Source organism: Narcine bancroftii, chromosome 3 (genome assembly GCF_036971445.1).
Source record: "Narcine bancroftii isolate sNarBan1 chromosome 3, sNarBan1.hap1, whole genome shotgun sequence".
Taxonomy (NCBI): Eukaryota; Metazoa; Chordata; class Chondrichthyes; order Torpediniformes; family Narcinidae; genus Narcine; species Narcine bancroftii.
The window spans coordinates 46,611,331-46,639,047 of record NC_091471.1 but is presented as its reverse complement, the minus strand read 5'-3'; the positions used below and the strand labels follow the sequence as shown (position 1 = coordinate 46,639,047).

Genomic DNA, 27,717 nt, shown 5'->3' with positions numbered 1-27,717 from the left:
ACATTTATTTTGTTTCGATATCTTTCTTTATTTACATTTATTTACATTTCTCTCTTTTGTATATGTGTTGTTCTTCTTGAGCACAATTTGCAGCTCTGATAAATAAAAATTCTGCCTGGACCACAGGAAAAAGAATCTCAGGGTTGTATGTGATGCCATGGATGTAGTCTAACAATGACTTTGAACTTCAAACAATATCTGAAACTGAAATCAAACGTGAGATGATCTATTTGAATCTAGCCAAATGGAAAGTGACATTAACAACAGCAAAAAAAATGAGAGGTTAATTATCTAGTGTAATGAAAACTTCTTAAAACTAAAAACTTTAGGGAAAGCAATGCAACAATTATAGTATCCCACTGTTTCTGAATTTTTAATGTTTATTCTTGATAACACTGGTTATAGCTCACACAGCCCTTTCAAAACAAATTATCTCAATGCTAAGCAGTGCCATGAGCAAGAAGGTGAACTCAGTCTCCTTGTTAGCTTTTCAGAATAAGAGCTCTACAGCTTCAATTGTTAATCTGAACTCCAAAATATCAGCCCATTAGGCAAGATTGTTAAATACTAAGCAGGGAAGGTGTAAATTGGTGTTTTGGTTTATTATGGTTCATTTACTTAATTCACTTTATTCTGTTCAATCAGGAAGAGATGGCAGGTGAACTGGTTTCCTTTTTGGGTTACAGTACTGAACTGATAATGTGGTGACCAAGGTGATATCACATGGGAAACCAAGTCTGGTTGAATGATTATGGGGCCCTATAATGATGCAGTACATGCCATTAGATACCCAAGCAATACTAAATTATAGTTATGTCATTTTGTGGGTTTATTTTAAGAAAATAGTTCAGCTGGAGCAAATACCCATTTAGTAAAGACTTTTCCCTGCCCTTTATTCTTATATGTGACTTCTGTTAGAGCATGACAGATGTATCCTCGTTGACTATTGGAGCAGTGTCACCGCTGACTTGTTTTATTTATGAGCACTTGAAGGTGCCCATTGTTCTAGCTTTACCCATTGTTGAAACAAAATATATTGTGCAATCATACACAAGTAGTGTATTATTTTCTTGTCATTAATACCAGTTTCCTCCATTTTCTGCCAATTTTTTGGTGACATTACTTGGGTGTAGTTACATCTATTGTTCATTGCAATCTATGTAATGTTTATTGTCAGCAATAATTGTTTTTTTAAGCCTGTCATCCTTTAAGGATTGCAACTAGCTGTCTGTTCAAAATTCCAAAGATAGCATGTGATGAGTTCTTAAATAAATAAACTCTACAACATTTTGGTTGAGCTCCTCTTGATATGTGCACATAAATTTGCATATTCTACAATGGACTTTCTTTGACATCCTGACTTTCTTTGACTCCTTCCTCCATTTTCAGGCTAGCACTGCCCCAATAATGCAATTATAATAATTTAAAATTGACTGTTTTCTTGTGGAGAGATGCAATAAATTTTTTGAAGCTTCCATTTCTCCAAGCCAATGGGTGTCATTTCAGAGATGTTTTGGGCTGAAGGATTAGCTGTCCACTTACAGTTAGGTTGCTTACAGTTGGGCAAGTTGTCGTGAGATAATAGCAGTTAGTAGAAGAGCAGATTGACCATCTTTATTTTGGTTTGCTCTGGTCAGGAGTGGCAAAGTAACGTAGTTTCACACAAGATTGGCACATACTTGTTCATTTCTTAGCAAAACCAATCGCTAATTGAACTCAAGGATTTACTGCATGGTCCTAGAATTCTCCAGTTTTATTCTGTGTCCTCCATGTATTTGACAAACTAAATGCACAGTGGTGCCTGAAGATGTACAGAGACACTTCACCATAGGAATGGATATCACTCAGATTTTTTTTATGCTTGAAACCTTGCAAAGGAGGAAGGCATAAATGCAAACATAATATACATTATTGAATGGATGAGTTAATCTTTGGAATTCTCCAATCAAGAGGACTGTGCCATTCAATATTTGATATATTTTTAGATATTAAGGGAATTAATGGATATGGGATCAAATGAAGTAAGTGATTGTGAATTCATTCAACGATGGACTAGAATGGGGTGCTGATTAACCCCACTGCTGATCCTCGTTCTTGCTTTCTCGTATTCTTGAAGAATACCTCATTTGTTAAAACCTGGATAATAAAAATATCTGGTGAAATATCAAATGTACTTTTTAAAATTTGTAGGCTGAACAGTTGATGTGGAAATAAGAATATATTAATACAGGAAATTTTAATCTTGTCTCCTTATTGGAAACCAGCTAAGTGTATAAGTGTATAACCAAAATTTCCTCACAGATTGCCCTGTCAGCATATTCTGACATTTTCTGGCAGTCATTCATTTTAACCTAACCATATAGTAAGAATCTGGAGAGTCTCAGAGGGTCAGACAGGCAGAAAAAGTCAGTCAAACTTTTGGGTTGGGACCATGTATCAAGGCTAAAGTAAGGAAGGGTGATCTTTATTTAATATTGCCACTTCTTACTTTAGTCTCAATAACTGGTCCTGACCCCTAAAATGTTGAATGACCATTTCTGCTCATGGATACTGTCTGAGCCATTGACTTCCTCTAACTTCTCACTGTTTGTTCAAGATTCCAGTGTCATAGTGATAAATAATATAGTTCGGTTATCGACTATAATCCCTTGCAAGATAATATAGATTGATTATCGACTGTAATGGCTGGCATGTGATACAGGACCATTAAAAAAAGTAATGGCGGAATAAAGACTGAGCATATTTGAACTCAACCTAAGAGCGTTAACTTTATTTGACCTCAGGATTCAACATTGGCAATGAGGATGAACTGAGATTCTTGATATTTAGCTATACAGGATAAAATATGGCATTTGGAGGACTGAAAGCCACAGGAATTAAAGGGTTTGTCTCTATTAGACCCGAATGGAAAAGCAAGCATAGTTAGTGCTCGCTTGGTATGAGGTGTACGATTCATATGCCGATAGCTTGGAACTGTTTGTTGACAGGGCAATGCCAGCAGAGCTCACACGTAGGAGGGCTCTACTCTTGTATATGGCTGGGGCTCCAGTGCAAGAGATTTTCAGTGTGAGAGATTTTCAAGAAGCTGGTCAACACGGGGAACAAAGCTGATCATAACAGGGCTGTTGACGCCTTGAAAAAACATTTTGTTGTGGAATCAAATGCCACATTCCAACGTCATATCTTTTGACAGATCAACCAGAGGGACATGGAAAGCATTGCTCAATTAGTCACAAGACTCAGGAAGGCAGCCAAAGGTTGCAATTATGGAGCATATTTGGAAAACCAGATTCAAGATCAGGTGGTACAAAGTTGTACATCAAACCACTTGAGACGTAAGTTGTTGGAGAAAGGTGCAACACTCATACTGGCAGAAACAGTGACAATAGCAGTAGCATTTGAAGCAGTGGAAAGTCAGTTTCAGACGATGAAATTGGATGGTCCCCCAGCTGGACGTGATGATGCTGTTTCTAGTCAAGTTCATAAGATACTTACCACTGCAAGTAAAGGACAGGAACATGGTAAGCACACTAGTTATTCGGAATGTGGTCATAAATGTTATCAATGTGGCAATATCGGATATTTTGGCAAGGATTAGTGCTGTCCGGCCAGATGTCATGTGTGCAAAAGCTGTGGTAGAAAGGACCATTTTGCCAAGATATGCAGAGCCCCACCCCAGGCAAGAGGTGAACCTAGAGATATAAATAATTGTGGAGGAAGAAAGGGGATGAGAGACGGATGTAGGCCAAGGGGTAAACAAAATGTACGTCATGTTGAAAAGGACTCATGTGAATGTGAATGTACACATGAAGATGATCAGAAAAAAACAAACTGAGATAAGATATGCTTTTGCCATTAACAATAAACATGCAAATGCAAAGGTGCCAGTAGTAGCTGTGAAGATTGGCATCATGGTGGATAGTGGGAGTGATACCAACATCATAGACAGAGTATTGTGGGAGGAACTGAAAAAGAAAAAGATGAAGTTCTACAGGAACTATCAATGAGAAAGTCTTCTTGAAGTTGGATTTGAAATGGTTGTTCCACCAGCTAGAATTTGAGCCAAAGTCAAGAAAATTCACTACATTCGTCACACGTTGTAGATTGTTTAGATACAAGAAGTTGCTATCTGGTATAAATGCTGCTCCAGAGATCTATCAACATGAAATCCACAAAGTGATCCAAAGAGTTCCAGTCACAGCTAACATCTCAGATGATATCATTGTCTATTGTGCCACACATGAGGAACATGATGACAGACTTAGACAGACATTAGCCCGGTTGAGAGATTGACATTAAATGCAGCAAATGTTTGCTGGGTGTATCTGAGATGGTGTTCATGGGTCACAAGCTGACTAGTGAAGGTATTGTAAGGGATAAATATTGGGAGAAATTTGGTAAAATTAGAGTAGGTTACATACATACACACATTTTAAAACAGATCTTATTTGAAAGACTGAAGAATTCATATTCAGTAACATTGCAGGATCTTTGGAGACTTTTATGCACATTTCACAAGTAGGTGCTAATTGAAATGAATAGACCATCGTTTGGAATTGGAGACAGGCTGGATGGTTGGATTCTGACCTTTCTGCAAAATCTGTAGTAGCCTGAAAGAAAGAGGTTATCATCTGGAGAAACTTGATGGGGCAAGTTTCATCAGCAGGACATTGAGGTGACTAATGGTGGTTCCTCAGTTGTAGAAATTCTGGAACAACACATCTCTCTCTGCAAACCCTACAATAACCTTCCTAGCAGTAAACATTTACCTTTCGAGCACCAAAGCCTGGTGAACTTTATACATGTTAAATTCTGTGCACAGTATAAGAATTGCCTGCATACAGAGAACTCCAAAGAAGGAGAAGTGAGTGAACTATGAACCAAAGAACTTTTCTTAAATTTACACACACATCATACACATGCGCTTAGAATTAGAAGGGGGTAAATTTGGGTTAGTTAAGTATAGAGATAAGTTTGATTCTATTTTCATGTTTAAAGTTGACTAAAATCTTTTGTTTAAGTAAATACTTGTCTTGGTGAATGTCTGTTGCTGCTGGGTTTTGGGGTCCTTTGGGCTTGTAACAGTATCAATCTGTGGTGGTACACCACCAGCCTACTGCAGGGGGAAACCTCTGTACCTGCAGAAATGTAAGGGGACAGGACAACACCTGGCCGGCTGCCAATCAGTTGGCCTGAATGGATCAAGCCCCACCCGGTTGGGTGTCAATCACCCTCTGGGATATAAGCCTTTGCCGGCCTCCTGAGGCCTCATGCTGCAGCCACAGCCAGCCTGGCTCTGTGGAGGTTTTTGTAGATTAAAGCCTGTTGTGTGTCTGATTCTGTCTAACAGCGCACCACACAATCCAAATGAAGATAAAAATCCAGGCATTTGCAGAGGTTCAAGAACCAAAGAATGCAACAGAAGTGAGGAGATTCCTGGGCCTAGTGAAGTTTTGTGCAAGGTTCACACTAAATCTAGCAACTATTGCAGAACCATTGAGAAGGCCAACAAGGAAAAATGCTCACTTTGTGATTGGACCCAACCAAAGGAAGGCATTTCAGAAATTGAAAAGAAGTCTGATAAGTGCACATACATTGGGATATTTTGATCCAAAGGCTCAGACAGAAGTTATAGCTGATGCTAGCCCAGTGGGACAAGGAGCAGTCCTAGTTCAGAAGCAATGGGAACAATGGAGGGTGATTGCATATGTGAGCAAGTCACTTACTGATTTTGAAAGACATTGCTCACAGACAGAGAAGGAGGTCGTGGGACTCATATGGGTCTGTGAACATTTCCATGCTTATCTATGTAGCATAGAATTCCAGCTCTTAACTGATCACAGACCACCGGAAGCCATTTATTCTCCGAGATCGAAGCTGCTTGCTAGAACTGAAAGATGGATCCTGAGACAACAACAATATCACTACAGGGTGATTTACATAGCAGGAAAAAACAATATTGCCAATTCACTATCAAAGTTGCTGAAAGACGATGGAGTAAACCACTCAACACTTGAGATGGAGGCTGAATCGATCGTGAGAATTGTTGCGATGAATGCTACATCACGGGCAGTACAAACCAGGGAGATCGAGGAGGAATCATGCCTTGACCCAGAACTGATGGACATTAGGGATCAGATCAACAGCGGTGACTGGAACAGCTGTCAAAACAAAACCTATGTGGCAATCAGAGATGAAATGTGCACAATTGGAAGATGTGAACTCAGGGGAAACCGATTTGTCATTCCACAGAAATTAAGAGGGAGGCTGGTAGCATCGGCTCACAAGCGACATTTGGGAGTTGTTGGGAAAAAAACAAAACTTCCGTACAAAAGTTTGGTGGTCCGGAATGGAAAAAGATGTGGAAAAATATCTGATATCATGTCATGGATGTCAGGTGACAAGCAGACCTAATCCACCTAAACCAATATGAAGCACACCGCTACCAGCAGTTGATTATGGTGGTTGTCGACTATTACAGCAGATATTATGAATATGTCATAATGAAATCAACAACAGCAGAAAAGACTATCGCAGCACTGATGGAGATCTTCGCCAGACACGGCTTACCAGTGACTTTGTATTCAGACAATGGACCTCAATTCATATAAGAGATATTCCAAGAATTCATGAGAACCATTGGTGTATACCACCACAAGGTTACACCAAAGTTGAACGTCAGAGTCAGTCACTGGAGAAAAGAATGAGAATCGCTCAAGAAGAAGGCAAGGTCTGGAAAGAAAATCTTTTACAGAGCAACACCACATAGTACAACAGGAATAAGTCCAGGAGATATCTTGTTCGGAAGAGAGATCAGAACCAAAATACCACCGGTTGTTTATATAGTGAATGACCAGGAAGTGGAAGACCACAATGCTGAAAGAAAAGGGGCAACAAAACTGTATGCGGACATGAAAAGGAATGCCAGACCTTCAGATGTAATACCAGAGGATGAGGTACTGGTGAGGAAAGAAAATCAGAATAAAATGGGCACACCATTTATTCCACAACCATATATTGTAGTGTCCAGAGAAGGAAATGAGGTGACAGAAACATATCACATGTGAAAAAATATTATTGTTGCAAAACTCCAGTGATGTCGATGCCAGCCGAAACTGTGAGAGAACAGAATCAAGATGATCAGCTTGATAGACTTGGAATAAACCAGCTGGAAGAATAAACTACTGGAAACCAGCATCAAGGTGGTAGACAAACTTAGCATGACATCGCGGTCAGCAGTCCAGAAGCAGGACAGACAATACCAGGAGATAGACCACAACATCAGCGAAGACCACCTAGGAGATTTCAAGACTTCATGATGTAGTAGTGTAGAGAACTTTGTATTTTATGGTTTGGAAATCTGTGTTTTGTAAATCATCCTGGAAAATATGTGATTTGGACATTGAAGCTGATATTGGTATTGAAAATAATCAATTTTGAAAGTTTACCGTTTTACAAATAGTTTAAGCTGTGGCGACTCACCACTAGGCAGGCGAACCGGCCCCGCTTGTAAGCCACGTGGTGCTGTCAGGGGTTTTCCCTTCCTCCCAGCACGGACCACACAAGCCCACGCTGGGGGACTATGTGACGCCCAGGTGACGTCAGCGCCCTTCAGCACAGTTCTCAGCCAGGTCTGGGCTGGGAGTATAAGTGCAGCCCAGCAGCCTGCAATAAACTAGTCTGCTCATTGAGCGCAACCCGCTTGGTTGTGTGTGTGTTATTGCAGGAGTAGTGGAGCTGCCGCGACAATTGGTGACCCCGACTGGTTCAAACGTCTTTGAACCCATCATGAGCGAGCCTGGGATCAGCGTTATAGCTGTGAAACTGCCTGAATTCTGGGTTCAGGAGCTGGAGACCTGGTTCAGCTATGCGGAGACTCAGTTTCACCTCCGCCAGATTTCATCCGACATGACCAAATTCTACCATGTGGTCGCTGCCCTGGACCAGGCCACCGCCAGATGCGTCTTGCACCTTGTTCAGCACCCACCCGCCGAAGACAAATACGAGACAATTAAGCCACCAGCGCTGGGAGCCAAGGCTTGGAAATGTCATCACCCCTGCTTGTTCCAGGGAAATGACCAGGCTGGACGCCGTTAATGGCTGAGGTAGCTGGCCAAGCACACAGCCTCCTTTACCTGCGAAACTCAGTCAGCGACCAGCGGTTCCTCATTGACACTGGAGCCCAGCTCAGTGTCATCCCAGCCACAGCTGTCGAGTCCAGGAACCGACCTCATGGACCTCCCCTCCATGCGGCCAAAGCAACAGAAATCCGGACGTATGGAGACAAGACAGTCCACTTCCAGATCAACCAACAAAATTTCACATGGAGGTTCACCATCATGTCCCTCCTGACTGCCATCCTGGGTGCAGACTTCATCCTCGCACATGGGCTTCTGGTGGACATTCGAGGTAGGTGCCTGGTGGACACCCGTACCTTCCAGGCTGTTTGCCTCGACGCCTCCTGCTTGGAGCAAGCGCAGATGGCCATGATCAGCATGCCCAGAGATGAGTTCCAGTGAATCCTGGATGAGTTCCCGACACTCCTCAAGCCACAGTTCTCCGCTGCCTCTCCACGCCACAGGGTGTTCCACCACATTCCCACCCAGGGCCCACTGGTTCACGCCAAGGCACACTTGACAAGATCCAGGTGACGAAGGAGGAGTTTTTGCACCTGTTGGAACTGGGGATCATTTGGCGGTCCGACAGCCCATGGGCCTCACTGCTCAACCTGGTCCCGAAAGTCTCCGGTGGCTGGCATCCCTGCGGAGACTATCGACGGCTCAACGAGGCAACAGTTCCTGACAGTTACCCCATCCCTCACATCCAAGACTTTACGGCCAACCTGCATGGTGCAAGGGTTTCTCCATGGTTGACCTGGTGCGTGGATATCACCAGATCCTGGTGGACCCTGAGGACATACCCAAGATGGCTATCATCACCCCCTTTGGCTTGTTCGAATTCCTGCGCATGCCGTTCAGCCTCAAGAACACCGCTCAGACCTTCCAGTGCCTAATGGACTCTGTGGGCAGGGATTTGGATTTAATCTTTATTTATATGGACGACATCCTTGTCGCCAGCAAGGACCAGACACAACACAAGGCCCACCTATGCACCCTTTTCTCCCTGCAGGCCGACTTACCATCAACCCGGACAAGTGCCAGTTTGGGAAAGAGTCCATGAAGTTCTTGGGCCATACCATCACAGCTGAAGGAGCCATCCCCGCCGCTGCGAAGGTCACCGCTATCAGGGAGTTCCCACTCCCAGACAGCCTCAGTGGGCTGCAGGAGTTTGTGGGTATGGTCAACTTTTACAACCACTTCATCCCGGGAGCTGCGCGCATCATGCAGCCGCTATTCGCCCTCAATGCAGCCAAGCACAAAATGCTCGCTTGGAACCCAGAAGCCTGCCCCGCATTCGAGGCCACCAAGGATGCCCTCGCGAAGGCCACCATGCTCGCCCACCCGCACACAATGACCTGCATATCGCACTCTCTGTCGATGCCTCTCCACAGCCTTTGGTGCCGTCCTGGAGCAGCAGGTGAATGGTCATTGGAAGCCACTGGCATTCTTCAGCCGCCTGCTCCACCCACCGGCAGGGGCTGTAGAGGGTTGTACAGCATTCCAGCTCTACGTTCATGCTGGATATTGGCGGCAGGCGGGAGCTGTTTACCGTGGACAGGCTGAAGCCAGCGCAGCTCGATCCCACTGAACCTGTGGTTGTAGCCCAGCCCAAGAAGCAAGGCTCCCCAGCGAAAAAGGACATTGGCGCCAGTTCTGGGTGGGGGCTTTGTGGCGGCTCACCACTAGGCAGGCGAACCAGCCCCGCTTGTAAGCCACGCGGCGGGGCAGATGACCAAAATGGCGCCATCAGTGGTTTTCCCTTCCTCTCAGCATGGGGCTCAGAAGCCCATGCTGGGGGACCATGTGATGCCCGGGTGACATCAAAACCCTCCAGCACTGTTCTCAGCCAGGTCCGGGCTGGGAGTATAAGTGCAGCCCAGCAGCCTGCAATAAACTAGTCTGCTCACTGAGCGCAACCCGTCTGGTTGTGTGTGTTCTTTCAGGAGCCGTGTAGCTGCCACTACAAAACATCATTTATTTATTTGATAATCCTTTTATTTGATCAGAGAGGGATGCCATAGTGATAAATAATATAGTTCAGTTATCGACTAGAATGCCTTGCAGGATAATAGATTGGTTATTGACTATAATGGCTGGCATGTTGCACAGGACCATGAGAGAGTAAAAAAACAGTAATGGTTGAATAAAAACTAAGCATATTTGAACTCAACCTAAGAATGTTGACTTTATTTGCCCTCAGGATTCGACATCCAGCATCTGCAGCTTTCTGTACCAATTTTAACCTGTTCCATGAGTAGATAGGTTTGATCTTTGTCAGAAAACAATGTTCTTCCTTAAAAGTAAAAACACACAATGCTGGAGAAATTCAGCAGATCAAACAGTAGCCTTTATATAACAAAGGTAAAATACATACCCAATGTTTCAGGCTTGCGTCCTTTATCAAGGTAAGGAAAAATATCAGCAGGCATCCAAGCAAAAGAGTATGTTGGGGGGGGGTGGTGAGGTGTGGTAGCAATGGCAGGAGACAATAGGTGGAGAAGGGAGGGAGGGGACAGCAGCAATCAAGGGGGGGGGAGGGATGGCTCTGTGAAGGGAGGAAGAAGAACTGGAAAGGAAAAGGGAAGAAGGGAGAGGGAAGAGGAGAGCCAGTTAGCAGAATGCAGATGTTAATGCCATCTGTTTGAGTGTTCCAAGACGGAAAATGGCATTAACAACTCTCCAACTGGATGGCATTAACCACACCTGATTTTCTATCTGGGCCCTCTCCAAACAGATGGCATTAACATCGACTTTTCTGGTTTCTGCTAACCTGCTCTCCTCTTCCACTTTGCCTTTGTCCTTTTACCTTTCCATTCAAAATCTCTTGTCTGATATATTTGGAACTAATCCTTCAGTCTCTACTGGCAAACTAATGCCATCCAGTGAAACACAGAAGCTGTAGTGGCTGGAACTCAGAGATCTACATCTCTTTCTTCTCATCAGCTTTGGGTGTAATCTTGCCTATCACAGGAGGGTCTCTAAAGTTAAAACTGGCCAACCTTATTTCTACTGTCAGCCTGTAGAAGTTGACATTTGTGTCTTCCTGTCAGAGAGAATAATGTTTGTTTCACAGCCAATTTAGTATTTGGTTTGATAGGCAAGTGATACAAAGGCTAACAAAAATGATTGATTTGAGCCCTTTCATAAAGTTTTCAGTTCCAGAGCATCAAATAGAATGAAAGGGCTTATCAGAATTTGGTAGCAATTGATTGTTTCCAGAAATGTTTCAGTGTTAATGCATGTATAGCAATAACAGGAGCTGGAGTTAAAATATATAGAGGGGGGATTGATAAGCTTGCTTAACTCCTTTTATCATTCTGCTTAACCTTATCAGTATAACTGGTTTTATATTAAGGCCAGACACTCAAGCACAATAGGCAACTTTATCAGGGGTATCTTACTGATAGGAACCAGTTAGATAGTTATCTATGGAACTCTAGGATTACATATTTTAGCAACATCTCTTCTTTGGCTTGGCTTCGCGGACGAAGATTTATGGGGGGGGGTAAAAGTCCACGTCAGCTGCAGGCTCGTTTGTGGCTGACAAGTCCGATGCGGAACAGGCAGACACGGTTGCAGCGGCTGCAGGGGAAAATTGGTTGGTTGGGGTTGGGTGTTGGGTTTTTCCTCCTTTGCTTTTTGTCAGTGATGTGGGCTCTGCGGTCTTCTTCAAAGGAGGTTGCTGCCCGCCAAACTGTGAGGCGCCAAGATGCACGGTTTGAGGCGAGATCAGCCCACTGGCGGTGGTCAATGGGGCAGGCACCAAGAGATTTCTTTAGGCAGTCCTTGTACCTTTTCTTTGGTGCACCTCTGTCACAGTGGCCAGTGGAGAGCTCGCCATAGAACACGATCTTGGGAAGGCGAAGGTCCTCCATTCTGGAGACGTGACCCACCCAGCGCAGCTGGATCTTCAGCAGCGTGGACTCGATGCTGTCGGCCTCTGCCATCTCGAGTACTTCGACGTTGGGGATGAAAGCGCTCCAATGAATGTTGAGGATGGAGCGGAGACAACGCTGGTGGAAGCGTTCTAGGAGCCGTAGGTGATGCCGGTAGAGGACCCATGATTCGGAGCAACATGCTAAATAAATAAAGGGAGAGAATCCTACAACATATGACATTTTTACATGAACAAGTCAAAGAATGTTCTAGATAGATGATGTCAGAATGATTTTCAGTAAGATCATGGCAGATTTAAGATAAAAACGAAGCTTGAATTTTCTTTCATCTCTCTGCTCTACGTAACGATGAAGTGCATTCAGAAACTCAGAAGGGTGCAAAGAACAGCAAAACTAGTCAAGTCCATTGCAGCCTTCGGCTTCCTATCCATTGAAGGCATCTTTGCACTGTGCTACTCAAGAAGGGAGCCAACATCATAAAGGATCCCCTTCATCCTGGTCACAATCCCTTCTCGTTGCTACTTTCAGGAAGAAGGTGCAGAAGTCTGAAGTCCAGCATCTCAAGGTTAAAAAACAGTATTTTTCTGTCAGGCTGCCCAAACCATAAATTACTCCGGGACCACCAATGATCTGTCTGCATCGTTGAAATGTTATTTTTTTGCACTAACCGCAACTGTGAATATTCATTCACTCCTGAGCCATCTCGTGGCATTTTGAGGTAATTTAATTTTTTTAAATTTGTTGTTGGTGCATCTTGCATGTCTATTGTTGTATCAAGAAAGAATTGCAAGGCATGTGTCCATGATACTTAGGTATATGATAATAAACTTTCATACTCATAATCCTCTTGTCCTTTTCCTCCTCACAGGCTACCTGTAAATTCTTCCATCTGCATTGAGGTGCAGTGCCTTCCTTAAGCCACACTGAAGATTGTAGAAAAAAAGGCACCAAAAGAACAAACAATTTCATTTTGTATCCTTAAAAAAAATAAATTGTGCATTTTGCATTGAATTTTAGCTTTGGATTATGGCAAACAGGATTAAGGAAAAGTCGGTGATAATATGAATGGAAATTGGGACTGAGGAAGCGCTCAGGACTGAAACATATGTTATATGTTATATATTGGTTATATATCTTTACCTCCTCTGGATGCTACGAGACTTGCTGAGTTCCTCCAGCATTTTTTTGTTTTTATAGAGGATAATAGTATCACCCCCAAACTATTTCCCCATCTAAAGCCCAAGCATGTAATATCTGTGGCCTCATTTCTTTTAATTCATTCTCAGCTTCTTTCTTCTCTTTCTTACCTCCCTCCTCCTTTTTTCACCTGATAGGTAGGGGCAATGGTTGCTCACTCATGATACTCATGTTTTACTGTGCACAGAAACAAAACCTGAGATCTGTTCTCACAGGATTTGTAGATTTCCTTTACACCAGGCCAGGACAATGAATCCCATAGACATGACTGGAACTGCTGAGTGTTTCCAGGTTTTCTGTTTTTATTGTAAATTTCCAGCATCTGCAGATTTTGTTTTGATTTTCAGGAAATAGAACAGTTGGCTCAGTGTTTCGATCACATTTATTGTTTACACCATAAAAGCTGTACATGTATATGCATTATAAATTGGAGTCATGTGCTGTGCCATGTAGCCCGAAACCAGACTTATTTCCTACAACTGCTGCAAAATAAGGCAACGTGACTGCTGTCAGAATACAGAACACTGACTTCTAAGATTTGCTGTCTGTCTTGTGTGAAATTCCTTCCAGTTCAAACACATTTCAGAGTTGACATGTGCCAACTTCAATGCAAAGTGTAAACAATGGCATTATCCACCATGTCAATGCCTGCAATTTTTGCAAGTGCTTATACTTGCTCCACCTGCATTTCTTTCAATGGAGAGAAATATTTTACCTTATGTATCAATGGATTGTAGATTGCAAAACAAAATGTTTAGAACAGTACAGAGTTTTACGAGCTCTTTGGCCCATGCTGTTGTGGTGACTTCACTAAATGTACTCACATCAATCTAACCCTTCCCTCTCTTACATCCATAGAAACATTTCTTTCTTTGGCTTGGCTTCGCGGACGAAGATTTATGGAGGGGTAATGTCCACGTCAGCTGCAGGCTCGTTTGTGGTTGACAAGTCCGATGCGGGACAGGCAGACACGGTTGCAGCGGTTGCAAGGGAAAATTGGTAGGTTGGGGTTGGGTGTTGGGTTTTTCCTCCTTTGTCTTTTGTCAGTGAGGTGGGCTCTGCGGTCTTCTTCAAAGGAGGTTGCTGCCCGCCAAACTGTGAGGCGCCAAGATGTATGGTTTGAGGCGAGACCAGCCCACTGGCGGTGGTCAATGGGGCAGACACCAAGAGATTTCCTTAGGCAGTCCTTGTACCTCCTCTTTGGTGCACCTCTGTCTCGGTGGCCAGTGGAGAGCTCGCCATATAACACAATCTTGGGAAGGCGATGGTCCTCCATGCTGGAGACGTGACCTACCCAGCGAAGTTGAATCTTCAGCAGCGTGGATTCGATGCTCTCGGCCTCTGCCATCTCGAGTACTTCAATGTTAGGGATGAAGTCGCTCCAATGAATGTTGAGGATGGAGCGGAGACAACGCTGGTGGAAGTGTTCTAGGAGACGTAGATGATGCCGGTAGAGGACCCATGATTCAGAGCCGAACAGGAGTGTGAGTATGACAACGGCTCTGTATACGCTAATCTTTGTGAGGTTTTTCAGTTGGTTATTTTTCCAGACTCTTTTGTGTAGTCTTCCAAAGGCGCTATTTGCCTTGGCGAGTCTGTTGTCTATCTCGTTGTCGATCCTTGCATCCGATGAAATGGTGCAGCCGAGATAGGTAAACTGGTTGACCATTTTGAGTTTTGTGTGCCCGATGGAGATGTGGGGGGGCTGGTAGTCATGGTGGGGAGTTGGCTGATGGAGGACCTCAGTTTTCTTCAGGCTGACTTCCAGGCTAAACATTTTGGCAGTTTCCGCAAAACAGGACGTCAAGCGCTGAAGATCTGGCTCTGAATGGGCAACTAAAGCAGCATCGTCTGCAAAGAGTAGTTCACGGACAAGTTGCTCTTGTGTCTTGGTGTGAGCTTGCAGGCGCCTCAGATTGAGGAGACTGCCATTCGTGCGGTACCAGATGTAAACAGCGTCTTCATTTTTGAGGTAGGCGGCGGTGGCCCCGATCCAGGCAAAAGCGAAGGGGAGGCGGCGGCCCCGGCCTCGGTCGAGTGTGGCAGGCGGAGGCCCCGGTCTGGGCAGAAGCGAGGGGGAGGCGGAGGCCCCGGCCTCGGTCGAGTGAGGCAGGCGGTGGCCCCGGCCTCGGCAGAGCGAAGCAGGCGGAGACCCCGGTCCGGGTAGAAACATATGAAATAGGTGTAGGAGTCGGCCATTTAGCCCTTCAAGCCTACACCACCATTCATTTTGATTATGGCTGATCATCCACTCAGTACCCTGTTCCAGCTCTCTCTCCATACCCCCTGATCCCCCAAGTCACAAGTACTAAATCTAACTCTCTCTTAAATATAGCTATGGAACCGGCCTCAATCACTTCCTGTGGCAGAGAATTCCATAAATTCAGCACCCTCTGAGTGAAAAAATTCTTACTCATCTCAGTCATAAAGGACTTCCCCTTTATCCTTAAACTGGGACCCCTGGTACTAGAATTGCTCAACATTGGGAACAATCTTCCTGCATCTAGCCTGTCAAATCCCTTAAGAATTTTGAACGTTTCTATTAAATCTCCTCTTAATCATCAAAACTCCAGCGAGTACAAGCCCAGTCGTTCTAGCCTTTCTTCATATGCAAGTCCCGCCATCCCTGGTATCAATCTGGTAAACCTTTTCTGCACTCTCTCCATGGCAGTGATGTCCTTCTTCAGATAAGGAGACCAAAACTGAACACAATACTCCAGGTGAGGTCTCACCAAGGCCCTGTACAACTGCATCAATACCTCTCTGCTCCTAAACTCAAATCCTCTTGATATGAACGCCAACATACCATTCGCCTTTTTTACTGCTTGCTGCACCTGCCTGCCCACTTTTAATGACTGATGCACAGCAACACCCAGATCTCTTTGCATCTCCCCTTTTCCTAATTGGATACCATTAAGATAGTACTCAGCCCTCCCATTCTTTCCTCCAAAGTGGATAACCACACACTTACCCACATTATAATGCATCTGCCATGCATTTGCCCACTCACCCAACCTGTCCAAGTCACCCTGCACACTCTTAACAGCCTCTACACAGCTTACAATACCACCCAGCTTCGTGTCATCTGCATGACTCTCAATTTTTCTTAAAACAATGTGGCTGTCTAAAAGTCTTTTAAATGTTCCTTTTGTACCAGCTTCTACCACCACCCCCACAATGCAGTCCAGGCACCCACCCCTCTCTGACATTACTGCTGACGTCTTCCCTTAACTTTCCTCCATTCACTTTAATAAATGCCTTCTAGTGATATCCTGGCAAAAAAACAACTGGCTATCCACTCTATCTATGCCTCTCATAACCTTACACACCTTTATTAAGTCATCTCTCATCCTCCAGCACTCCAAAGAAAAAAGCCTTAGCTCATTCAGCCTTTTGACATAAGGTGTTCTCCAATCCAGGAACTATCCTGCACTCTCTCTGAAACTTCCACCTCCTTCATATAATACAATACAATAATGTTGCTTATATTTTCAAAACCTATCTAAAGTTACCAGATACATAAATATTCAAAGATAAGTTCATTTTAGTACAACTGTTTCTGGAATACCTGTATAAGATTAAAATACCTTTAGATCTGACAGTATTTTTATTGGGTAGTTTGCAACCTATGAAAGGTCTGGGATTAGATAAATTTCAACTTGCTTTTGTATATTTAGCATTATCTGTAGTGAAAAAATATATTGCTAGTACGTAGAAAGATACGAATATGATTGATATTAATAGATGGCATAATGAGATGAAATATTGTTTAATAATGGAAAAAAATCACATATGTTTCATGTGATAACTATAGTTTTTTTATTAATAAGTGGTTGTTATATTTAGAATATTTACATTTTGATTTACATTGATTAGATCTTAATTTTTCTTTAATTTTTTTTCTCTTTATGGTTCTCCTTAGGAGAGTTGGCTGAAAGGGGGGGGGGTTCTTTTTTTTTTCTCTTTTTCTTTCTTTTTTTTCTTTTAAATATATATAAAATATAACGTTCATGTTTAGTTTATTGTTATATATGTTACTTATTATCTGTATTTTGAATGAATAAATAACATTTTAAAAAAAGATAAATTCATTTTGACATCCTATGTCAAGGCCATTCTCTGCCCTGTCCTGAAGCAGAAGTCATGGGTGGAGATGTGAGTGAACATCCTTGTGCCAAAGCACAGATGTTTCTGACATTAGTGACCACAAAGCTTCCAGTTGAAGAACTATACTCTGCACATGCTAGATAATAAGACCTCCTGTCAAGAACCTTTATCTCCCGCCTAGTCTCTCTGGCTTCTGTTCATTCTCCCTTTTGTGTTCGGTTCAAATAGAAAGGCACACAATGAACTCATGTCTGCAAGCAAGAGGTTTTTTTTCAGAACCCTTAAAGGCGTTAAAAATATATTGATTGCTTCAATCAGCTCCCTGCCAACCACTCACTTAAGATATTTGAAGCTTTAAGCAAGGAGGACAAAGAAGGCAGTTCTGCAGAAGCAGTAGTGCCCAGATTAAAGAGGAGAACCAGAAAGATGGTCCTTCTTTGGATTACTACTTGCACAATGTGCAAATTATTGTAAGGTCAAAAATATCAGTGTTCAATGTTGTCTGTGAGAAAGGGACTTGAATTTATAGAACACCAACATCAATGCTGGCAAAAAACAGAGCTCCTTCACTTTGCAAGAATTTCAATTGAATTGGGGTGGGACTGTTGTCTTGACAAATCAAATACTAAGGTGGTATAAGTCTTTGAATAAGAAGTAATGTGAGAAGTGTGGCTTCCAGTGAGGAGAAATTTCGAAAGTTAAAGAAAAAGAGTAAGTGCCAATACAGGGCAGTTAAAAGAACACTGACAACCAAAATGTCTCAGTAAAAGTATGCAAACATTGTATATATTTTTAATTGGTGTTAGTACAGGGAAAAATGGCAGAAAAAGACTAATCTCAAGTCTCTTAGTCTGGATGCATGAAGCATTTATAATAAGATAGATAAAATAATGTGCCCAGAATTAGCAATTAAACATTCTGGGATTCTTATCTTTTAGTAGAAATTGGAAACGGAGGGGGAGACGTGATAAAGAAGAATGTGATCAAGGCAATAAAGAAAAAAAACAATATCCCAAAAAGTCAAACTGCAGAAACAGTGTAGATGGAGATAAGAAATAGCAAGGAGCAATAAAGATTGGCAGAAATTTAATTTTGACCACCAATTAATCACAGTAATACAGGGCTTAAAATGAATCAGGAAATTGAATTTATACAAGGTTAATATAATACACAAAAATGCTGGAGAAATTCAGCAGGTCATGCAGTATCTATAGAAATTAAAGGTTAATCAACATTTCTTGCTTGAGCCCCTTGACGAGGGGGCTTATTGTCATAAACATAAGTACAATATACATATGACAAAAATCACCATGATTATTGAATTAGATAAACAAGAAACTGCAGACAGTGGGTAGAATACAATAAACAATAATCATGCAGTTTTGTCATTATGTACATTGTACTTTTTTCAATCTTCTTCAGCATGATGCTGAAACAAGCCATGAAAGACCTCAACAATGAAGATACTGTTTACATCCGGTACCGCACGGATGGCAGTCTCTTCAATCTGAGGCGCCTGCGAGCTCACACCAAGACACATGAGCAACTTGTCCGTGAACTACTCTTTGCAGATGATGCCGCTTTAGTTGCCCATTCAGAGCCAGCTCTTCAGCACTTGACGTCCTGTTTTGCGGAAACTGCCAAAATGTTTGGCCTGGAAGTCAGCCTGAAGAAAACTGAGGTCCTCCATCAGCCAGCTCCCCACCATGACTACCAGCCCCCCCACATCTCCATCGGGCACACAAAACTCAAAACGGTCAACCAGTTTACCTATCTCGGCTGCACCATTTCATCGGATGCAAGGATCGACAACGAGATAGACAACAGACTCGCCAAGGCAAATAGCGCCTTTGGAAGACTACACAAAAGAGTCTGGAAAAACAACCAACTGAAAAACCTCACAAAGATTAGCGTATACAGAGCCGTTGTCATACCCACATTCCTGTTTGGCTCCGAATCATGGGTCCTCTACCGGCATCACCTACGGCTCCTAGAACGCTTCCACCAGCGTTGTCTCCGCTCCATCTTCAACATTCATTGGAGCGACTTCATCACCAACATCGAAGTACTCTAGATGGCAGAGGCTGAGAGCATCGAATTCATGCTGCTGAAGATCCAACTGCGCTGGGTAGGTCACGTCTCCAGAATGGAGGACCATCGCCTTCCCAAGATCGTGTTATATGGCGAGCTCTCCACTGGCCACCGTAACAGAGGTGCACCAAAGATATCGCCTCAAACCGTTCATCTTGGCGCCTCACAGTTTGGCGGGCAGCAACCTCCTTTGAAGAAGACCGCAGAGCCCACCTCACTGACAAAAGAGAAAGGAGGAAAAACCCAACACCCAACCCCAACCAACCAATTTTCCCTTGCAACTGCTGCAACCATGTCTGCCTGTAACGCATCGGACTTGTCAGCCACAAACGAGCCTGCAGCTGACATGGACATTACCCCTTCATAAATCTTCGTCATCGAAGCCAAGCCAAAGAAGAAAAAGAATATTGTACTTAAGTATACATGACAAGAAACTTGTATCTCATCTTACAAATAAACTGACAAACTAAATTACTTGCATAAAATGAAGAACTCTTAATAAAGGAATACTGGAGAGAAATAAGTAGAAACGAAAACTGATTGATCCCCAGGACCTGCATACCAAGTTTGGAAGAGGTAAATTTCAGCTGGCACCTTTCTGGATGCAGAAAGAGGCCAGTCCTCCTCAGCTCTGACCCAACTTAGAAAGTTAACCATCTTTTATTCTTTCCAGGAACTGGCTCTGCTCTAAACATATTTGATTTTGTTTCACATTCGAGCATTTATAGTTTATGTGTTGTCCATTCTTTTTGAAAAAAGTGTTTTAGAAATGCTAGTCCCATTGATTATCTCCCTTCAAATTTCCATAGATTTTGGTTATAAAATATATTGGAATATGGCAAATTTAACCTCTATTTAGAAGAGGAAAGAGAAAGAAAATGAGTTCATTTAGCTGGATATCACATGTAGAGACAACTCTATCATAAGAAAATGATAGTAGGCAAAAAGAAAATACATGAAGTTACGAGAGGGAAGTCACATCTTACAAGTGTGCTAAGAATTTTTTTTTTCAATTCATAAGTAGTGGAGTGGAAAAGACAACATCTTTAATTTGGTCGATTTAGATTATTCAAACACCTTCAATAAGGTGCCAGACAAGAAATCAACTAACTTGAAATATTCAAAACATACGAATGTGGATGAACAGATTTGTACCTTGGGGTCCAAATCCATACATTCTTCAAGGTCGCTGTGCAGGTTGATAGGGTGGTTAAGAAGCCCTATGTATGCTGGCTTTCATTAAGTGGGGGATTGAGTTCAGGAATTGTGAGGTAATGTTGCAGCTCTATAAATCTCTGGTAAGACCACACTTAGAATATTGTTCTTATTTCTGGTCACCTCATTACAGGAAGGATATGGAAGCAATGGAGTAGATGCATAGGAGATTTACCAGATAGTTGCTTGGATTGGAAAATAAGTCTTATAAGGCAAGGTTAGTAGAGCTGGGACTTTTCACTTTGGAGTGAAGAAGGATGAGAGAAGACTTTAATAGAGTTCTACAAGATTATGAGAGGTGTAGATAGGGTGGACAGCCAGTGCCTTTCGCCCAGGGCAGGAATAGCAAACACTAGAGGACACACAATATGTACAAAGTGAAGGGAGATATGTTTAGGGGAGAATCAGGGGTAAGTTTTTTACACAGATAGTTGTGGGTGCCTGGAATCCTTTGCCAAGGATGGTGATCGAGGCTAAAGCATTAGGGTCAGTTAAGAGACTCTTAGACAGGCACATGGATGGAATAAAAATAAAGGCTTACAAGGTAGGGAGGGTTTAGTACTTTTTTTAAAGGAATATATGGTTTGGCACAACATCAAGGGCCAAAGGGCCTATATTGTGCTGTAGCCTATTTCGGATAAACTATATTTTTGGATAACTGGTCTTTTTTTAAACAGCCCACCTGTAACTGTATTTAAACAACAAATATTAAGGGAAGGCTTTTTAAGCATGAAATAATGTTTAATTCTCAAGAAAAAAAAACAAAATAGATAAATCCAACACCAAAAACTCAAAATTCTACTCAGAGGTTTTTCCAAAATTCCAAACTTTTTTCAACCAGTGACGTCAGTTTGGCTCAAAAAACATTTTGGATAATGGAGGATTTCTAATTGTTTTGGATATCCTCATTTCTCCAAAACTTTTCGGAGGCAAAATGATATTATTTTGGCTTCAAAATTTTCCAGATAAATGAGGATTTCTGATTTTTCTGGATAGACGTCACTTCCGGGTCCAAAAAATTCAGATAACTGAAGATTTCAGATAATCCAATTTTGGATAATCTGAGTTTTACTGCATTTCAGATTAATTTTGACACATGAGAAGGCAAGGAATAGAGAGATTTGGATCATGACCAGGCAGGTAGAATTACTTCAGATTGGTATAGTCACTGACATTTGAATGTAAGTTTTCAAACACTGTGGAGACCCTTTATGAATTACTTTTATAATCTTTGATTTGTTATGCAGGTAGAAGTGATGAATAATGAGGTAATTTATCATTCTGATATGAATTCTGTCTTTCTTTTCTTTTCTTTTCTTTGGCAAAACATCTTCCTTTTTGGTAGTGGGTTTAGATGTTCCTTTCTTATAATAAAATAATATAATATCAATACAATATAATCTGTTTGATTAAAATGTGAGGGGATATCTTGAATGAAATTATATGATTTAAATGTAATGTATCCTTTTGAATTTTAATATGTGTCCATATGCACTCTGTATTTTTGGATGTGAAATTTTGATGTTAATAAAAATATTGAAAAAGAAAGAAGATGGTGGACAAAGAGACTATTTCTGTATTGTATTCTATCTTCAATGTTACAACAAATCAGAAAAATTATTTTGGTGAGGACACAGTTATGAGAAGAAGTAGATGTGCTTGCCAATGGGCCAGAAAAATCAAGATCGAGGATATTACAAAAAAATCAAAAAGAACTGGAGAAAAAAAGTTGTATCTTCTGCAGTGATCATTTTAAAGATTGTGCGTGAAGCAGAGGACAGCACGGTTGGCATAGTGGGTTAGCCCGATGCCTTTACAGCGCCAGTGATCAGGACCAGGATTTGAAACCCACACTGTCTGTAAGGAGTTTGTACGTTCTCCCAGTGTCTGCGTGGGTTATCCCCGGAGGCTCCGGTTTCCTCCCACCATTCAAGACATTGAAAAAAAGAAAATTTTACCATTGACACTGGAAAATTGCATTGCTTTTTTAAATCTATACCTGATTAACATGTGGGAAGAAACTCTCATTTAAATAGTTTGACCCAGGCCACTCAGGAATATAATGGAAATAGCGTGTAAGTGAAGCAGTAAATAATGATACTTTAGTTGCTGCCATCCTGTTCCTGCACAATAGAATTATTTAAAATTGGCTCCGCCTTCCCTCCTATTCTTTTCAACTTGTTTACTGCTTGCTCAATGGGAGCTCGCTAACACATTCTTCAGAAAGTAGCAGATGTGAATTGAGCCTGTGCCATCAGTCCCTATAGGGTATATGGTGAGAGTGCAGATGGAAAACCACTCTCCTTTTGATCAGTTAACATAAAAGCAGGAAGCATTTTTTAAAAATGGGATGCTATTAGCAATAACATTGTTCAAATAGTCTATCATGGTCAAAATATCAAATTGGAAAGTTAAGTCATCATTAAAATACATTAATACTAATTCTTCATCTAAACTAAAACAGTGCATTTTGAAAGTGTGTAAGGTATCCTTATTGTGTGTAGCTTAAAAGTTTGCAGACAAGATTGAATGACATTCAACAGACAAACCAATTTCACTGATAGCAGACTAAAAGGATTACTTAAAGTTGCTGTAATGGTTAACCATAGTAAAGAAGCAAAGATTTATAGCAGTAGTGATATATTATTCTATCAATACATCGATCTCAAAGGGTTCTAGTACAATATAAACTCTGTTAGATCAATAGTTTCAATAGTAGCCTAACATAACACTTTGTCTTATTTTACAGATGTGTTTGCTGTTTAGCACAAAGTAGCTAGTCTTGTTACAGATTACATTGTAATAAGCTTTACTCTTGGCTGACGGCCATTGATAAACCAATATTGTCACCAGTATTAGTATGTGAAGCATGAGAACATTTCAAACACATTCTTCCCAGATTTTGTTTGTTTTACCATCATAAGTCCCTACAAGTATGGCTATCTGCATGACTGTTCTTTTGGCAATATTCCAACTCCATATGGTTCAACAACAGGAGCTTTCTAGTATACATCACCATTTATTTAAGGGAATCTGCCCTTCAATTCTTTGCCAGGTTTATCCTGGCACAAGATCCTTGAGGCCACTTATTTCCTCGTAGATATTACAGCTCAGTAAATAAAGCAAACAAATGTCCATTTTTTTTCTTTCATTATTTGTGTTTCCAAAGATGCTTTTAACTGTTTAAAAATATTTTTAAGTGGTTCAAGTCATTTTATCTTTTTAAAAAATTAATCCTGTTGTTTAATTGTTTATTTCATTCTTGTAGACTTTGCATACTTTTAAATGTGAAGGACATGGAAAAACTGACAGCATTGACGGACAGTTAAGGTATTTGTGGAAAGGTGGGAGGTTGTTGTAAGTCAAGAAGTTTTTCATAGATCTTGCCACTTAAACAGAGAGGTCTGCAGATGCTGCCCGCATCCAACATTTCGGCCATGTACTATGGGATCCCACTTCTAGACAGGTATTCCCCTGTCTTCATCTCTCTGCCTTCTATAGGGACTGCTCCTTTCGTGATTCTCTTGTCCATTCCTCCCTCCCCACCAATCACCCCCTTGGTATCTACCCTGGTGACCGGAGGAGATGCTCCACTTGTACCTACACCTTCTCCCTCACCACCATTTAGGGAACCAAACTATACGTCCAAGTGAAGCAACACTTCACTTGTGAATCTAAAGGGGTCATCTACTGTATCTTGTGCTCCCATTGTGGTCTCCTCTACATCGGAGAGGCTGGGCAAAGATTGGAAGATGGCTTTGTTGAGTGACTCGGCTCTGTCCGCCGCAAATGCATGGATCTTCCAGTGGCCACCCGTTTCAATTCCACACCCTATTCCCTTGCTGACAGGATCTCATACATTGTCAGACTGAAGCCATCCACAAATTGGAGGAACAGCACCTCATATTCGGTCTGAGCACCCTCTAAATGGATGGCATTAACATTGATCTCCAGTTTCCATGACACCTCCCCACACCCCCAGCATCTTCCCAATGTCTCCTTTCCTTGAGCTCTGTCTGATTGTCTGTCTGTCTGATGTCTCTCTCTCTCTTTCTTTCTCTCTCTCTCTCTCTCTTTCTCTCCCTTTTTCCATCTGTCTCCATTCACAGAGCTAATCCCGCCTCACCCAATCAATTCTCACCTTTCCTCTCTCCTATCCCCTTATCATATTCAATTATCATATTTTGTCTGTTGGTCAGTACTCCTCTCCCTCCCATTCTTCTGTTTTCCCTAGCTGCTTTAATGCAGATACAGGTACATGTCTCTCTTTTTTTACTTGTACCTGTGGAAGGGCTCAGGCCTGAAATGTTAGTAATATATATTTACTTCCAATGGATGGTGCGAGACCTGCTGAGTTCCTCCAGCATTTCTGTGTTTTTACAAAGTTCTCATCAATGCATGTTATTTTGTTATGTTGCTTAAGACTCCCATTATAGTCTTGTACCTCCCTCTCATCTCCAACTAAAAGGTTGCCTGGATTGCAGTATCTAGAATATGGAGAAGGATTGAGTAGACTGTGTCTTTATTCATTGGAGTATAGAAGGTTGAGGGGGGGATTTGATAGATGTAGTTAAAATTATGAGGGGTATAGACAGAGTAGATGTGAATAGGCTCTTCCCCTTGAGGGTAGGTGAGATGGGAACGAGGGATCATAAGTTAAGGGTTAATGGGCAAAAATTTAAAAGTAACATGAGAAGGAGTTTCTTCACTCAGAGAGTGGTGGCTGAGTGGAATGACCTTCTGGAAGAGGTAGTTACAGCACAGTCAATTTTGTCATTTAAGGAAAAGTTGGATAGGTGCATGAATGTGAGGGGATTGGAGGGTTATAGGCAGGGTGCAGGTAAGTGGGACGAGAGGAGATCACTTAAATCGGTATGGACTAGAGGGGCCACGATGGCCTGTTTCTGTACTGTAATTGTTATATGGTTATATAGTTATATGAATGATTTAATTGTACCTATCCCTGCACCTTCCTCTGGCAGCATTTTCCACATCCCCGCCAGCCTTTGTGTAAAAAGGTTGCCTCTCAGGTCCCTTTTAAACTTTGCCCCTCTCTAAAATCTATGCCCTGCAAAAGAACTACAGTCAAAAGTGTGTTGAACCAACTGATTTTAATAGAACTTTCACCCGTGTTTAAATTCCTTGGAACCTGATGGCACTTGTGACTCCTGGGACCTTTATGACATCAGCCAGCAGGCTGTGGGCTGCCCTGCATCTGGAGTTCTCATAATCAGATCTGCCACAGACTTGCCCATGACTCTGTAAGCCAGTTCGCCTGTTGCATGGCTTTCGGAGGTTTGGTCTCCATGGCCAATACCTCTTTAGTCCGTTTGAGTGGCCAACCTCGTCGACGTGGGAGTGGCACAGAAACAGGGTTTTCCAGGTCTAGGTGTGCCAGTTTGAGGCAGTCAATGGCCTCATGGTCATTCACATTGAGGATGTATGTTGTTCCATTCTGATGCATTACTTTGTACGGGCCCTTGTACAGCTGCTGGAGTGGAGTCTAGTGCATGCCCCTGCAGCCGAAGACGTAGTCAGAATCCCAGAAGTCCTTAGAGAGAAAAGAAGGTTTTGGGCCATGGCACAAGGTTGGGACAGGAGCTAGTGTTCCTACCTTCTTCTGGAATGTTGTGAGCACTGCCACAGGCTGCTGGCATGAACTCGCCTGGAACCGACTGTGGGGCGCCATATACAAAATCTGCTGAAAATGTGGCTATGTCTTATTTGGGAGCCATGCAGATGCTAAGAAGCACCCAATGGAGCTCATCCACCCAATCCAGCCCTCGGAGGCACACCATTAGGGCCGACTTCAGGTGCTGGTGGAAACAATCTGCCACGTTGTTGGACTGAGGATGGTAGGCCATGATGTGGGTGCACCTGGTTTCCAAGTAGCTGTGCCAGCACCGACCATAGGCTGGACGTGATCTCTGAGACCCTTTCTGAGGTAATGTTGGCAGGCGGGCTGAAACATGCAACCCAGCTTGCAATGAGGGCGCTGGCGCAGGACTCCACGGATGTGTCAGTGAGCGGTATGGCTTCTAGTCACCTGGTGAACCTGTTGACCATGATGAGCAGGTATCTTGCCACTGGGAGACCAGCAGCAGACAAATAATGACCACATGGACATGCTCAAACCTCCTGTGTGCCAGCTGGAAGGGTTGAAGGGGGGCTTCATGTGCCTTTGGACTTCAGAGTGTATGCATGTCCTGACCCAGTGCCAGACCTGCTTGTGTAAGCTGTGCCAAACAAATCTTTCTGCCCGAATGGATGAGTGGGCCAAATCATGTAGTATGCCGAAAACACAATGTCTCCAAGAGGCTGGAGTGATGGGCTTGGGTAGGCCGGTGGATCTTGCTGCCTTTTGGGCCGATGGGGATGTCCTCAAGTTGCAGGCCTAAGACTGTGGCGCGGTAGGCCCATATTTATTTGTCCTGCTGCTGTGCTTCAGCAAGCGCTGCATAGTCCAATCCTAGGGACAGGGAATGCACCAAGTCGGCCACGACATTGTTTTTCTATCTATATATGATAGTGGTGGTATACTCCGAGAAGTGTGACACGCGGCATTGGTGCCATGCTGAACATGGATCCAATGCTTTTGGGAATGTGAAAATGAGAGGTTTGTGGACTGTTAAGTCCATGAAATTTTACCTCTTCAAGAAATACCGAAAATGCCAGATAGTGAAGTAGAGGGCTAGCAGTTCCCTGCCGAAATTACTATATTTCAGCTCTGGGGGTCGAAGGTGCTGGCTGAAGAATGCAAATAGTTTCCACTGACACTCAATTAGTTGTTCCATCATGTCGCCAACTGCCGAGTTGGAAGCATCAACTATGAGGGCTATGGGTACATCTACCTGGGGTTATATCAGGAGAGTGGTGTTTGCAAGGGCATCCTTAGCTTGCTGAAAAGCTGCTGCTATCTCCATGTCCCAGGTGATTTCCTTGACCTTGCTGGATATCAGGCCGAACAGGAATTCCATGATTTGAGTCGGTAATGCTAGGAAACAGTGGTAAAAATTGATCATGGCCATGACCTCCTGTAGACCCTTGACTGTTCTGGGCCTGGCAAACTGGCGTATAGTCTCGAATTTCTC

At 42.6% G+C, this 27,717-nt stretch overlaps 1 long non-coding RNA gene across 1 annotated transcript; it reads right to left on the bottom strand.

Moving 5' to 3' along the window:
• LOC138756093 (uncharacterized) lies at positions 1-25,700 on the bottom strand. Its single transcript, XR_011352740.1, has 3 exons — positions 25,584-25,700; positions 10,292-10,413; positions 1-204 (listed from the first exon to the last, which is right to left on the bottom strand). It is a non-coding gene; the product is annotated as an uncharacterized lncRNA (long non-coding RNA).
• Positions 25,701-27,717: the final 2,017 nt, after the last annotated feature.